General features: G+C 41.3%; 1 long non-coding RNA gene across 3 annotated transcripts in view; it reads left to right on the forward strand.

Moving 5' to 3' along the window:
- The window catches only part of LOC122237289, a 37,035-nt gene that overhangs the window by 4,661 nt on the left and 18,095 nt on the right, over positions 1-14,279 (forward strand). The window contains exons 1-3 of one of the 3 annotated variants that reach the window (XR_006215655.1): positions 4,443-4,488; positions 8,816-9,009; positions 11,828-12,025. This is a non-coding gene — a long non-coding RNA (uncharacterized LOC122237289). Of the gene's footprint in view, positions 1-4,442; positions 4,489-8,815; positions 9,010-11,827; positions 12,026-14,279 lie in introns of those variants that run through there. The other 2 variants (XR_006215658.1, XR_006215656.1) reach the window with 2 other exon arrangements.

A 14,279-nucleotide genomic window follows, 5' to 3' on the forward strand; every position in this document is an offset into this window, starting at 1 on the left:
ACTACAAGAAACTATAGATAGTCCCTTTGAATCTAAAATGGAAGCAAACTACTGTGGTCTTCACTGGATCAGCAATTCAATGCGGTATTCCTATGCTGGCTCTGTGGCCTGGATGGCTAAAGCTAGTTTTCCCATTAAGTAAATATAACAACTACAACCTATTATTTATTCATTATTCATTCAATTCATTGAAAATATTTCTTGTGTATCTATCATGTGACAAACACTGTTCTTCCCCCTGGCTCTCATGTGGTTTATCATCTAGTAGAGAAGAAAGGCATTGTAGTCATAACTATCTATAATTTAGGGTGGCCATATACCTCTGTTTTGGATAGTCCTGGTTTACTGATGTGGCCTGATATAAAGAGGTCTTCCTTTCACTCTTGAATAACTACGTTTGAACAGGAAAGTGGATGGCCCCTCCAGCCATATATCATCAGCAAGTCATCTTATTAACAAATTCTAGAGAGAGTTTCCACATGTCTCCAAAATACATGTACATGTGAGCAATAAGGAGGCAGTGGCCATGCCAAGATATGGGGGAGCACGTTCTAAGTGGGGCCGTGAAGACTACAAAGGCCCTGAGATGAAAGTGCAGAGAGGTCAGTGTGGCTAGAGCCTAGTGACTGATGAGGACAGTGGCCAGAAATGAGGTCAGAGCATCACCAGAGACCAGATGAACCCAGAAGGTCATCTCGAGATGGCTGGCTTTTTTCAATGCTTGCAATGGAAGTTATTGGAGGACTTCACACAGGACACTTTCTGAGTGCTGATGGAGAATTGACTGTAGGAGTGAGGGTGGATGCATTGAGACCTGTTAAGAGCTGATGTGGTTGTTCTGGTGACAGTTGGTGGATGGATCAGGAGAGCAGCAATATTGGTTCTCTTTAGTTTAAATAGTTTTTTGTTAGCCCAAATACTGGCTTCTCATCTTCCCAGCCCAATCTCCAATGTGAAAGCCACAGAAATTAATTTTCTTGTATTAGTCAGAGTCTCTACTTAACCAAGAAGTGTCAAGGAGGGTCAGGGAAAATCCAATAGAAGGTTCTTTTTCATAGAATCAAAAGCAGAGTGTCTGAGGCACAAAGAGCAGTGGAATATCATGGGTGACATCAATCTTGGCTTCGGATATTGGACACTGTTTCCTATGGCTCCCTTTGCAATAAAATGGTAAATTGTAGTCTGAATAACAGTACAGGTAAGTGGATTCATTGCTGGTGGACCACTCCACTGGAGAGTGTTGATTTATGGCTCTATGACATCTAGAGGGGCTTGTTGCAGGTCTGTCCTAGTCAACGTTCTCCTCAGGGACTTGAGAGAAGGTGTGAAAGTTTGTTTATCCTTTTTGCAAATGCCATAAGCCAGGAAAGATGAGTCATTGTTGGAAGACAGACTCACTATTCAAAGAGTCCCAGAAGTTTCAGTCCTCCCTTTGTGCCTCCCTATTCATGCAATATCTTAGTAGGTGTTCAGCATAATGTCCATGAGAATCAACCAGAATACTGTTTTAAATGATGCTGTTTAGATTCAACTCCTAGTACATTGGAGAAGGCAGGATTCCATGCTTTTAATAAGTGCCCATAGGATTCTGAGGTAGGCATTCTGGAGTCCATGCTTTGTGTAACCCTGCTTCATATCATAGCATTGTCACACTAGGTTTGTAATTACTTGTCCATGTGTCCATATCCCCACTAAGATGTGAGCTCCTTAGTCATCTGTCTATCCCTAGTGCCTACTATAATACCTGTATACAATGGAGAGTTAATAAATGGTTGTTGAAAGATCAGGATGGAATGTTGTACTGAAACCAACAATACTACATTTATGGAGAGAGAAGTAAAGATGATTCAAGATAAACAAAAAAAGGCCTCAGTTGCATAAATACAGTATGGGGAATTCTTGGCTTAGAAACCATCCCTATGAAAAAGAGCCAGGGTTTTGGCTCAACACCAATGGGTGTTAAATAATGGAATGTGGTAGCCTCAGGAGGTTGAGAGGTCTCTATCTCTGGGGACAATCAAGCAGAGAATATTATAAATCCAGGGATCATATGTCATACAACAATAGGACTTTCCCACTTCTATAGAAGTGATCTCAGATTAAGCAATTATTTCTAGCTAGAATGGTGTCATAGCCTTCCAGCTGGTCTTAAGCTTCAGATTCCTCCTTTATGGAACATGTATTAGGCCCCATTTATTGTCTCACCAGCATCCATCCCTCCCTTCTTCCATATTTACAGATTCCTAATTTTGTTGGGAGAGTCACCTTTCATCATTTCTCAGGGGGATTTTTTAAAAAAAATTTTGTTTTATTTATTTTTGAGAGAGAGAGAGAAAGACAGACTGTGAGCTGAAAAGGTACAGAGAGAGAGGGAGACATAGAATCTGAACCAGGCTCCAGGCTCTGAGCTGTCAGCACAGAGCCCGACGTGGGGCTCGAACCCACAAACTGGGAGATCATGACCTGAATCGAAGATGGATGGTTAACCAGCTGGGCCACCCAGGTGCTCCTCTCAGGGGGATTTAATAATTGGGTAAAGCCAGTCATGGTGGTCCCATTTTCCTTATCAGGAGATGTAAGAGAAAGACTTCTGCAAGTTCCCTCTTTCCTGAGAAGGACAGCAAGAAGGGATTGTCTCTTCTTCTTCTGGATGTTATTGTATATGATTGCAAACTGCAGAAGCCCCTTTCTCAAGGGGAGCCCCACTGAGTACAATGTTGATATCCTGAGAATGGCAGGGAAGCAGGTTGGAAAGCTGCTGCTGAAATAACCAACCCTGGAACAACCCAACTTTCCAGGCATCTTTTAAATGACATAATAAATTTTCTTGTTGACAGGCCATGTTGAGTTTGGTTTTCTATTGCTTGCACACCAAGAATTATCCGCAAAGCATCCTACTATATGCACTATTGACAGTTTAGTCTTTATAAGAGGCAATTTTGATCATGCCACACCTGATCAAAAATCTTCATTTTTTTTCTCAATTCTATAAACCAAAAATAAGTTCTTCAGTTCAAGATCAAGCCTTGCTTTACAAGGTAATTTGTTTCCTATCCTCTAACCAAATTTAACTTCTGATGTTTTCTCCACATGGCCTGTGGTTTACTGCTCCAGCACAGGGCTCCAATCCTGGGATCCACCTCCTTCCACCCATCCTTGCTTATTGAAATGTCATCTCCAAGGTACCTTGCCAGAGCCCAACCTTTTATGGTCAACATTTCTTTCTTCTTTTTCTTTTTTTTTTTTTTTTTGAACACTCCCCTAATGCTTTTGGGTACTTCTCTCTTGACACTCACCATATTCTATTATATGGTATTGTTATTTGTATACCTTTCTCCTTCCTATCAGGCTATGAGTCCTAGTGGTAGAAGCTACATCTTACTCATCATGGTATATCTAACAGCTCCCAATATGGCAGTTCACACAGGGTGCATGCTCTAAACCACTTGTTTGAATGCTGTAGGTGGAATATGAAAAATCCTTCCCAACTCTAAAGTTTTGTAGGGTTTGTGCCGTGAGCTTTCCACCTGGTGAGTACCTAACTTTCTCTTAATTATCAAAAACATTGTAACCCCCAAGTGGGAATATGAAATGGTTTCAAAGGAGTTTGAATTCATTGGGAGAACAATTCTTGAATACTGACTGGGTCTATTATATTCTATGTATGGATAATCAGGCAAAGGATTTGAAATTCCTAGGCTTCAGTTTCCTATCTCTAAAATGGGGATGACAATAGCTATCTCATAGGGTTGTTGTGGGGACTAGGTGAAATAGGTTGTGTAGCAGTCCTTTCTGATTGTTCATTCACATCCATTTCCTTTCCTCCTGGTTTAGCTGAGAATCTTTTGCTGTTAGGAGGCTAGAACCATCCCAAACCTAAGTAGCTAGTCCCACTCCTCTTGCTGGTGGTGGGTTTAGGCTTGGAAGTGAATTGTGGCCAAATGTAATATGAGGGAATATTTCCTTAGAATATTGTTGGAGAGGTTTCCTTGTTTATAGGAATAGCTTCAGAGGAAGAATCAATCTCTTCTTCTATTGGGTGTTGTCCTCTTGAGAATAAGCCAGTTATATTATGACTGCAAGGGGTGGAGGAGGGCAAAGAGGGAGAATGTCATTGATGTCATTGAGTCCCTGAATTGGCCAACTTGGAGTTACCCTACCTTAGGACTTCTAAGATTCAGGATAGTAAACTTTCTTTATTGTTTATGCCATTTAGAGTCGAGTTTTTTTATTATTGCAATTGAAAGCATCTTTATTGCTACAGTGAGTGACTAGCACACGGTATGTACTCACAAATATAAAATTATACTCCATTTAGTCCTTTCTTATAATTCCTAGATGAGAATATCTGAGAAAACTGGAAAGGATGATACTTAACTAAATTGAAATAGACTTGAGTAAAACAACTTTTATAACTTGACAATTTTTTTTTTGCAGAGCTTGCTGATTATGAATTAAAAATTCAGTCAGAGACAACAGACAGAATAGGTAATAAATGCAGCCCATATGGTGCTATAAGAGATATGAGAAAAATCAAGAGAAAATACAAAGAAATATGAAGTATAACTTCGCACCAATATTATATACTGGAAACTGATATCTTGTTAAAATTCCAGCATGTTTTATTTTCACAGGGCATAGTAAAAATAGAAAAAGCATAAAACCAGAACAAGAAAAATAAATGGAGGCTACTCTTGGGAATGAAGACTGGGGATTACTAAATGTTAACAAACTAGGTTTTATTTTTTGTTTGTTTTGTTTTAAAATCAATTGACAACCTTTGAATAAAAGTGGCTGCCAAACTATCTCTGGAGAAATCCCTAGGGTCAGTAGAGGAGACTCTCCTCCTCTTCAGCTTCTTGACAAACAGAAAATCGAAAATCCCTAGGGTCAATAGAGGAAACTCTCCTCCTCTTCAGCTTCTTGACAAACAGAAAATAGAAGCAAATATGGTAGAATTGCTAAGCAAATCTACTGACATTGGAATCATGCCACAAAAATCATACACCAAATATCTGAAAGGCTGCCTTTTCATTACAAAGGACCCTAAAAGTTGATTACAAGCTAGGCATAAACAGGTTTTTCCACAACACAAGCTTCCCTCTCTCTTTTGACCTTAAATAAGTCTTGGAGGCTGCCCTCCTTCGTCTGGACCATGTAACACGTGGGCATTAAAACTCACTAATTTATCCCAAGGACTTGCAAAGGAAAGTCATGAGCCTTGTGGCTCTTTCTCTGGGGGAAATTGATGACCGTTTCTGATTCTTTACCTAAACACCAACAGATAATGCCTGAAAGATCCAAGAGGACCCAGAAGCCCAGCAAAGGACCCTCTGTACTTTGTATAAACCATGATAGAAACTTTATTTTGAGCAGTTCCTGGTTCAAGTCTGGGGGCAGAGGTCCAGGCACAGGTCATTTAACTGGTCTTAGGCAAGCGCTCCTCAACTACAAATGAGGATAACCCTTTTCTCACTGCCTTGGAGCACTAGTAGGCATAATACAGACAAGATGCTCTTTGGACTTGCTCAGGAGTATGGGCCACTCTCTGTATCCTTCCTTCCTGCTAGACACACTTGTCCCTGGGGGAGGAACTGGTATCCTAGGTAACCATCTCTAAAGGGTTGGGAACATCTGGGAATCCTAAGGAGCAAAGCTTTTCTCTTGTACCAAGCTTATTTGTAACTGGTTTGGGGGAAGAGTGTTTTGATCTGACATTATCTAAAACACAGAACAGCAACAGATCCAGTCTTGGCTCCTTTGGCACCATGGCCATGTCTCTGTTCTAACACTTACCATGCCATGAGTGTTGGAAAGAACTTAGGCTTTGTAGGTATGCCAATCTGTGCTTGAATTCTGACATTCACCAGCTGGGTAATTTTAGATGAGTTTCCTACCCTCTCTTAGCCTCAAGTCTAATACCTCAAATCTAATCATAACTCCCATTAATAGGGTTATGTTAAAGATCAAATGAGATAAAGTACGTAAAATGGCTCACCTAGAGCTAGTGTATAATAGATCTGGAGAAATGAATAAATATTATGTCTTCCCCTTAATCATATTGTCTGTGCCTTGGTTATACACCATCTGCAGATGATGTATATTTATTTTTGAGAGAGAGACAGAGGCAGAGACAGAGACAGAGTGTGAGCAGAGGAGGGGCAGGGAGAGAGAGGGAGACACTGACCGAAGCAGACTCCAGGCCCTGAGCTGTGAGCACAGAGCCCAATGTGGGGCTCAAACTCATGGATCATCACATGAGCTGAAGTCAGACGCTTAACTGACTGAGCCACCCAGGTGCCCCAAACAGGAGCTATATCTTATTTATCTTTCTATTTCTTGTATCTACTCTTGGATTTGACTCACAAGTGTTGCATAAGAAATACTTTTTGAATGAAAGAAGAAAAAAAGTTCACAAATCTGAAACCTCCAATCTTCCAAATATAGACAGTTGAGAAATTGTGGTGTTTTTGCTTTTGTTGCTGCTGTTTTTAGCAGACATACAAATTCTCTTTCAGTTTTTTCATTCAAGCTGTAATTTAAATTATATGCCATCTTCAAACAGTATAATAACCACACAGTGAAGTGAAATGTCTGCACTAAGGTCTTGGCCTAGCTCTGTATTTATTGTTTCTGTATCAGTCAGGATAGGCAAAGTTATGTTGCGATCACATCTCAGTGACATGTCACATTTACTTCTCACTTGTGTTACATGTCCAGTGATGATCAGAGGTGTAGGTGTGGATGACATAGACTCCATCAGGGCATGTAGAGGGAAAGGCACATGGTGAACTCTGCAGTTCCTCTTAGAGCTTCTTAGAATGTTCATATACCCTTTCCCTCACATTTGAATGGGCAACACAAATTGCATGGCCATGCAATACTTCCTTGAGCCCAGAAGGAAGAAATACAGAAATGTTTAGTGAATGGAACCAGTAAGTCCACAGTTCAGGAAAGCAGAAGCCACAGATGCAAAATGATGAGTTTTAACACAGAACCGGGGCTTTTACAATCACTGTAAAAGTTAGAAGAGCAAAGGACAGTGAAACCACTCTTAAAGGTCTCAGACTGCACCTCTGCAGCCAGAGCCTCTCAGGAGCTCAACTGGAAGTTTCTAAGTGTCCCCCAAAAAACTCCAGAAAGTTCCTGCCAACCTTCTTAGCCACCTACTAGGTCTACTGCCTACACTTTTAGGCATGTGATATTCACCTGGAAGCTTCTGTGGACCTCACACTCGCTGGCTGCCTACCACTTCCTCCTGAGAATGCCTCTTTCACCTCTATTTCATCTCATTGGCAAGACTCCACCTGTAGCCATACAGGAAGGATAGTTCCAGGAAATCAGAGTTCCACATCTCCTCTGCAACCCATAGACTATAGAGGGCTGGTGGTGACACCATGTCAACATCACACAATGAGGCAGAAAGATGGTCAGCTGTTTCAATTTGAAGCCTGTCATGTGAGGACTGTCACCCTTGAAGTGGTCTAAGGGATTACGGGGGCAGAGTTATGGACTGAGGAAGGGTGTGGATCCAACACAGCAGTATGATACCAGTGAGAAAAATATTTCTAGGCAGGAATACTCCAGGATGATCCTAGGGAGCTGCAGCCAAGTCATTCAGTGTGACATTCGTCTACTTCAATTCTAATTAAAGGTAAAGGACCACTCCCACCGCCTACCCGACATGCCATGAGAAGTGTGCCTCAAGAATAAAGACAAGAGGGACAACTAGGTGAACTGAGCAGGGACTCTGAGCTTGGGGTGGGGGGCAGGGGCAACAGAGACCTAGATCCTAGTCCCTGCTCTGCCACCAACTGGTTCTGTGACTCAAAGCAAGTCCCTTCCACACTCTCAACTTTGTTTCCTCCTACAATGAATTTAAAGTAAGTTTCTTCTCAGCTGTATATACTTGGGTCATGACTTTTTATCCACTTTGCCAATCTATTTTCATTGGTGCATTTAGATTATCTACATTTAAAGTAATCATTGACATGTTAGCACTTAAATTTGCCGTTTTATTATTTGTTATCTGTTTTCTGTGGTTCTTGTTTCTGTTTTCCCTTTCTTTCTTCCCTGTGATTACTTGAATTTTTTACATATTCCATGTTTATTTGGTTTTATTGTGTTTTTGAGTGTGTCTTTTTGTATTGTTCTCACAGTGGCCACTGTGATTATTATCACAGCTTACTATACCAAAATCTTCCCATTTCACTTGATGTTAGAGAAATTTCAGGTGTTTCTGATCTAAGGGGAGGAATGAGCCTACCTGGACTGCCTTTTGTTGTTAGGTTAGACTTATGTCTCCAGGAAGACTTTCTGATCCACTCTCCTCACCCTCCTATCAGCTTCCCTAGTGCTCCTCCTGCTTCACAGGGGCTACTATTGCTTATTTTCTTGCCTCTACCTCCTTTCCTACTATAAGTTCCTTGGATCAGAGGCAGAACCTCAAACACTTCTATGTTGCAGTGTCCAGAAAAATGTCCATCACCAAGGGAAGCAAGATAAATATGACTGGATAAGAATAATAGAAAAAAAAATCGATATTTTAACAGAGCTTTTTGCAGATAAAAGATTGAGAGCAGGGATTTAAGATACTTGAGAAACTGATAGAAGGAATATTTTCAAGAAGCTGGCCTCTTGTAGCCCCTGTAATCTCGCCGAGTTTGTGCCTGCCAGCTCCAGGACACTTAGGTTAGGGGGGCCAGCTCATCACAGGCCTTTACGTATGCCTAATAGAGGTAGTAGGCGGCCAGAATTCGTCTTTGTAAGGAAACTGGCTTTCATTTCATTTAATTAAAAGTAACTTTTTTTTCAGCTTGCTCTGTATTCAGCCTCTCTGGCAAGCGTCCGGCATGTCTCTGCCTAGGAACCATGTGCTTCAGAGGAGCTTGGAGCTGGAGAGGACTTCCAGAGGTCTGCTTCTAGCCAATCCTGTTGTTTCATATGTGAGGGGAAGGAATTTGCCTAGATTCCCAGCCAGCTGGAGGTGGAGCAGGGACCAGGACTAAGGTACTCTTCCCCAGCTCAAGATTTCAGCTCAAGATTCTACCCACCTTACCATTTTAGCATGAATGTAGCCAGAAGCTATTTATTGTAGAAAACAGAAAACACAGAAAAGCACTAAAAGAAAAAAGTTTCTTGTAACTCTGCCACCCAGAGATAACCATTGTTGGTTGCCATATACATTACCCTAGTTCTAAAAGCGACATTTTAGAACTTAAAATTAGTGCTATGTTCAACATATGCTTTTGTATCCCGTTTTAGAAAAATTAATTATATATTTGTGAAAATTTTATCTCATTAAACTTTTACAATATGACTTTCCATGGTAGGAAAATAATCATAGAGCTAACCTGTATCAAAAGTCTATATTCCTCATTTTATCCCCACTTTACAGATGAGGATATAGAGGCACAGAAATGTTAATTGCTTGTTCAGGATTGCATAGCTAATAAGTGGCAGGACAGAAGGGAATCTGGCTTCAGGACCTGTGTTCTCAGTCTCTCTGCTATATAGCTCCTCTTCCTGGGCTTTTATTTAACCACCAGTCCCTATGGATAGTTAGGCTATTTATAATTCTCACTCTGATTAGCAACAGACACTGTTATTAACAACCTGTGATTAAAAGTTGTGTAAATGTTTGTATAAATCTCTGATAATTTCCTTAGCATAAATTCCTAGAAATGCAACTGTTGAATTGGCTATTTTGAAGGGCTTTCTTATACATGTTCCAAATTGCTCTTTACTTTTAGATATAGGGAGCATCAGAATGTCCTTGTTAGCTCATCCCTCTGAGCTGCAAGGGCACAACCAGTCACTTCTACAGTTTCCCTAAATTGCCAAGAAAATGCTCTCAATGACCAATTCTAGAAGAAGTCAAACCCTCATCTTTCTAGTACACTTCATTCATTCAACAAACATCTCAGTGCCAGGCACTAGGAATATAAGAACCAAAGAATAAAGGCTTGTAAACAAATGGATATACTAGAGTGTTTACATCAGTTAAGGGTTTACCTGTGTCACTCCCTATGCAGATGTGTTGTCTTACATGTTAGGGAGATATTATAATTCCCATTGTCAAGATGAGGAAATTGAGGCTTGAAGAGTCTAATTTGCCCAACTGCCCACTGGAAAGAAGCAATATAGAAAACTCCATGTATCTGACTCCCACACCCTGTGCTCTTAACCGCTGACCCTTAGCACCTCCCAGGGCATGGTGGACACAGTGATGGAGGCAGAGGTAGAGGGAAAGGTGGGGACAGAAACAAAGTGGATGTCTGAAGAAGAGCTGGCAGGACAGGCAGAGGATGCCATATAAGCAAATATCTGGAGGTCCAGAATGATCTGGCTCTGGGACTAAAATGTGGGTGTGGAAGGTAGAGTGACAGTAACACTAAGGGGAATTGGGGGTGGAGATATGTAGCTCAGGCCACCAGGACAGACTGTGTGCTAGACCTGTTGTGAGAAAGTGATCGTTCTACAGCTACCACCAGGAGCCTATTTTATCTGGACAAATAAAATTTATGAAATTGCACTCCATTGTGTTTGTGTGAACACAGGTATTGTGGGAGGAAAGCCATGCTTGTGTGAGTTGTAAGGTAGTCCAGGTGAGAAACTGCTTTGAGTTTTTACTTCTACTTTCCTTCTTTACAAGGTGATGTTTCATTTTGAAGAAGGGTGATCAACTCAGCCTGGTTTGCCCTGACATTCTGCTTTTAGCACTACTACAAGTCTTGCATCCTGGGAAACCTCTCAGTACTGTACTACATGAAGGACAACCATTTGGGGGGTCAGGGAACAGAGCAGCCTGTTTCAGAGGCATGTTGGGTCTGGGTTGTAACCAAGAACAAAAGGGTTAGTCTTGATTCAGTCAAATTTGAATTGAATGGGTGTGGGAGTGGGTAGAGTTTGACTTTGAAATCCCATTGTTAAGCTTCCTGAGGGCAGGACTGGGTCTATCTGTCCTGTGCAGTCTCAGCAGTGCTTGGCATAGTGCCTGGCACAGACTAGTTGCCTGACAAATGTGGAGGCTGAAAGAAAAAAGAGATCATTGCGTTCCAGCTGACGCTGATTTTGACAGCTGCTTAACCATCTGCTTGTTGGGTCTAGAGAATCCCAGGAAAGGGTTTTCAGTTTTCAGTGGCTGTTGTGGTGCCTTAAGTGACTCCCTCCTTTGCCCTGAGTTCTACAAAGGTATAATGTGTCTTGCAGCAGATTAAGGGAGTCAAGTAGCAAGTCAATAGAAAAGCACATTTTTGGCCAGTCTGGTGCCCTTATGGTAGATGGGAACACACACATCCTAACCTGAACTGAGCTCTGGGAGAGATGTGCAGAATTTATTAAAATTGTGTGAGGCATGACTGGATCCAGTGTTGTTGTTTGCATGTACCAAGGCTGTCCTGGTTGATGACCCAAGGAAGGAAAAGGATCATTTAGCTCGACAGCAGTATTTGTTCCTGCGCCCCCACCCCCAATCTTCACATCCTCACTAAGCTGCTTTTTCACTCCCAGACAAGAGCCACACAGGCCTGTGGCACCCCCAAAGCACCTCCTATTCTTACTGTGCTCTAAAATCACAGAAGAAGAAAATATATGGATGTCTCTGAAAGAAAAATAACATTTCATCTCAGAATGAAGGAAGGGGCCAGACCAGCCATGTGGTGCTGATGTTCAGGGATCAGAAGAAAATGGGGAAGATGGAAATCTTATTTAACCATTTAAAACACAAAAGTGATTGATATTTACATTAGTTTTAAACTTTCATATTGTGTTGAAAATAAAACATTAGATTGTTAATTCTTGCTTCTCCATTCACCTGTAACTTTAGGGTCTGTGGATGAATGGACATTCAGACTTTCACACCTGCTCTTCTGTATGCAGAAATACCTGGAGAAAGCCTGACAATGTGCTGCTCCCTTATTTGACCAATGTGTGAACAGTAAGAAGCTGGGGGAGTGGAAAAGCAGTTAGCTTTTCTTTATTTTGCCACACTTGGATTTCCCAGGAAAGCATGGACTGGTAGAAATATGTGAATGGGTTTATTTTATGTACCATTTTTATAAGCCTGCTTATGTGGGCTGTTCATAAAACTCCTTCCAACCAAGACATACTGTGTGGGGCTGAGCTGCCAGTAATCCCTCAGTCTTCCTTTTATCCTTCTATTTTAGTGGAACCCCTGATTTGTGTCTGGATATACAGCTGCTCAAAAAAGAGATTCACTTCCCAGCCTCCTTTGCAGCTGGGGACGGCCATGTGACCAGGTTCTAGCCAATGGGATGTGAGCAGAGGTAGTGTGTGCATTCTGCAGGGAGTGCCGCCTGCCCCACCCTCTTCTTCCTTCCAAGGTCTGAGTTGGTGGTGAGTCCTCTCTGACCCTTGCAGGGAGGGCAATGCTCTAGGAATGGCAGAAAAACAAGGTAGGAGGAGGCTGGGTCCCTAATGCCTCCGCAGAGTACAACCATCATAACAATTCAGAATTCTTTAGGCCACTGGTATTTGGGGTCTGTTACATACTGCTGAACCTTAACTCAACTAATAGACTATGTGAAGCTATAGGTTCTAAATGAAACTTTATGTACCTCAGACTCCTCTGTGTATTTTGTCCCCTTGGTGGTGCTACTTCCCCTTAGATAACCAAGGTTCTCACATTCTATCTATCCCACACTCCTTAAAAACTGGTCTCAGAAAAAAATATTATAAATGGATTATTACTGACATTTAAATAATTTAAGACAGTCCAAAGAACTATATAGGCTAGTATCTAAGTACCACTAGGTGTTACAAAATGGTTTATACAAATTAGGCCTAAAAGAAATAGCTCCATTTTGGCACATAATACTTTTTTTGAGATGTAGAAAAGGATGTGTTAAAACAGCAAGCCAAGTAGGGATGAGCGAAAGCAGAGCAACAGCTGCTCCAGGGAGAAGGCTTTTCATGTTCAGTCTTGCTCAATCAATCAACAAGTGGCCAACAAATAGTCATGTGCACTGTTTCAAGTTCTGGGATACAGTGGCAAATAGAGTAAATAAAGTGACTTGTCAAATGTCCCTTCAGTTGGTGTGAGTGGCAGATAGACAATAAATAAATACATAAATGAGAAAATATCATGCAGGGCTATTTTACACATCAAGAAAGCCCTTGGTGGGAGGGTGACATGTAAACCTGAAGCCTGAACTACAAGGGGGAGCCAGTCACGTGAAGATCTGAGGGAAGAGCATTCCAGGCTATGGGATATCCAGTGCAAAATCCCTGAGGTGGAAATGGGTTTAAAGCATTGTGCATGAGAGAGAGAAAGAGAGAGAGAGAGAGAGAGAGAGAGAGAGAGAGAGAGAGAGAGAGAGATTGCGCGAGAGTACATATGCAAGGGAGTCAGTGTGGCTGGAGCTATGTGAACAAGGGGAGGATGTTGGAAAAAGGCAGAGTGCTGATCATGCAGAGCTTTGTGGTTCTGGTGAAGGATGGTGTCCTAAGTATAGCAGGATGACATTTACAGCAATAGTTAGATGTCAACCTGTCATAATGTATGTCTCTCTTTTCTCCTCTGCCATCTACAGAATTTTTTTCCTCATTTGCACACACTTCAGGTTGCAGAGCACCTTCCAGACTTGAGTGGAAGTCTCTGTAATTGCATTAACTTAAAAACTTACAATTCTTAGGTCAAAGAGGAAAGGTCTAAAGGTGGAATTCAAGCATTATTACTGGCTGAGTGTTGTCCTTTTAGAAACCCAAAATAACAATGGCTATAACAATTACAGAAGTTTATTTTCATCTAATAGAAAAAAGTATGGACATGGCATATCCAGGGCTGTCAAGAAAGTTACACTAAGTCCTCAGAAACCAGGCTCCCTCCAGATCACCAGTCTACTATTTCCAAAGTTTGACTTTCTCATGGTCCAGAAAGGCTGCTAGAATTCCAATGATCATATCTTTATTCCAGGTAGTAGCTGGGTAAGAGTGAAGAAGGGAATGCTCATTCCCTTTAAAGAGATCTTGAAATTTTTTTTATCACTATACTTTACAAATTTAATTACCATATGTCTTGGTGTAAGTCTGTTTTTGTTGATTTTGATGGGAGTTCTCTGTGCCTCCTGGATCTGGATATCTGTTTTCTTCGCCAAATTAGGGAAGTTTTCAGCTATAATTTCTTCAAATAAATTTTCTGCCCAAGTGTCCATCAATTGATGAATGGATGAAGAAGATGTGATACACACACACACACACACACACACACACACGAATATTATTCAGCTAGAAAGAAGAGTGAAACCTTGTCATTTGCA

The sequence above is a fragment of the Panthera tigris genome, chromosome A3, assembly GCF_018350195.1.
Source record: "Panthera tigris isolate Pti1 chromosome A3, P.tigris_Pti1_mat1.1, whole genome shotgun sequence".
Classification (NCBI taxonomy): domain Eukaryota; kingdom Metazoa; phylum Chordata; class Mammalia; order Carnivora; family Felidae; genus Panthera; species Panthera tigris.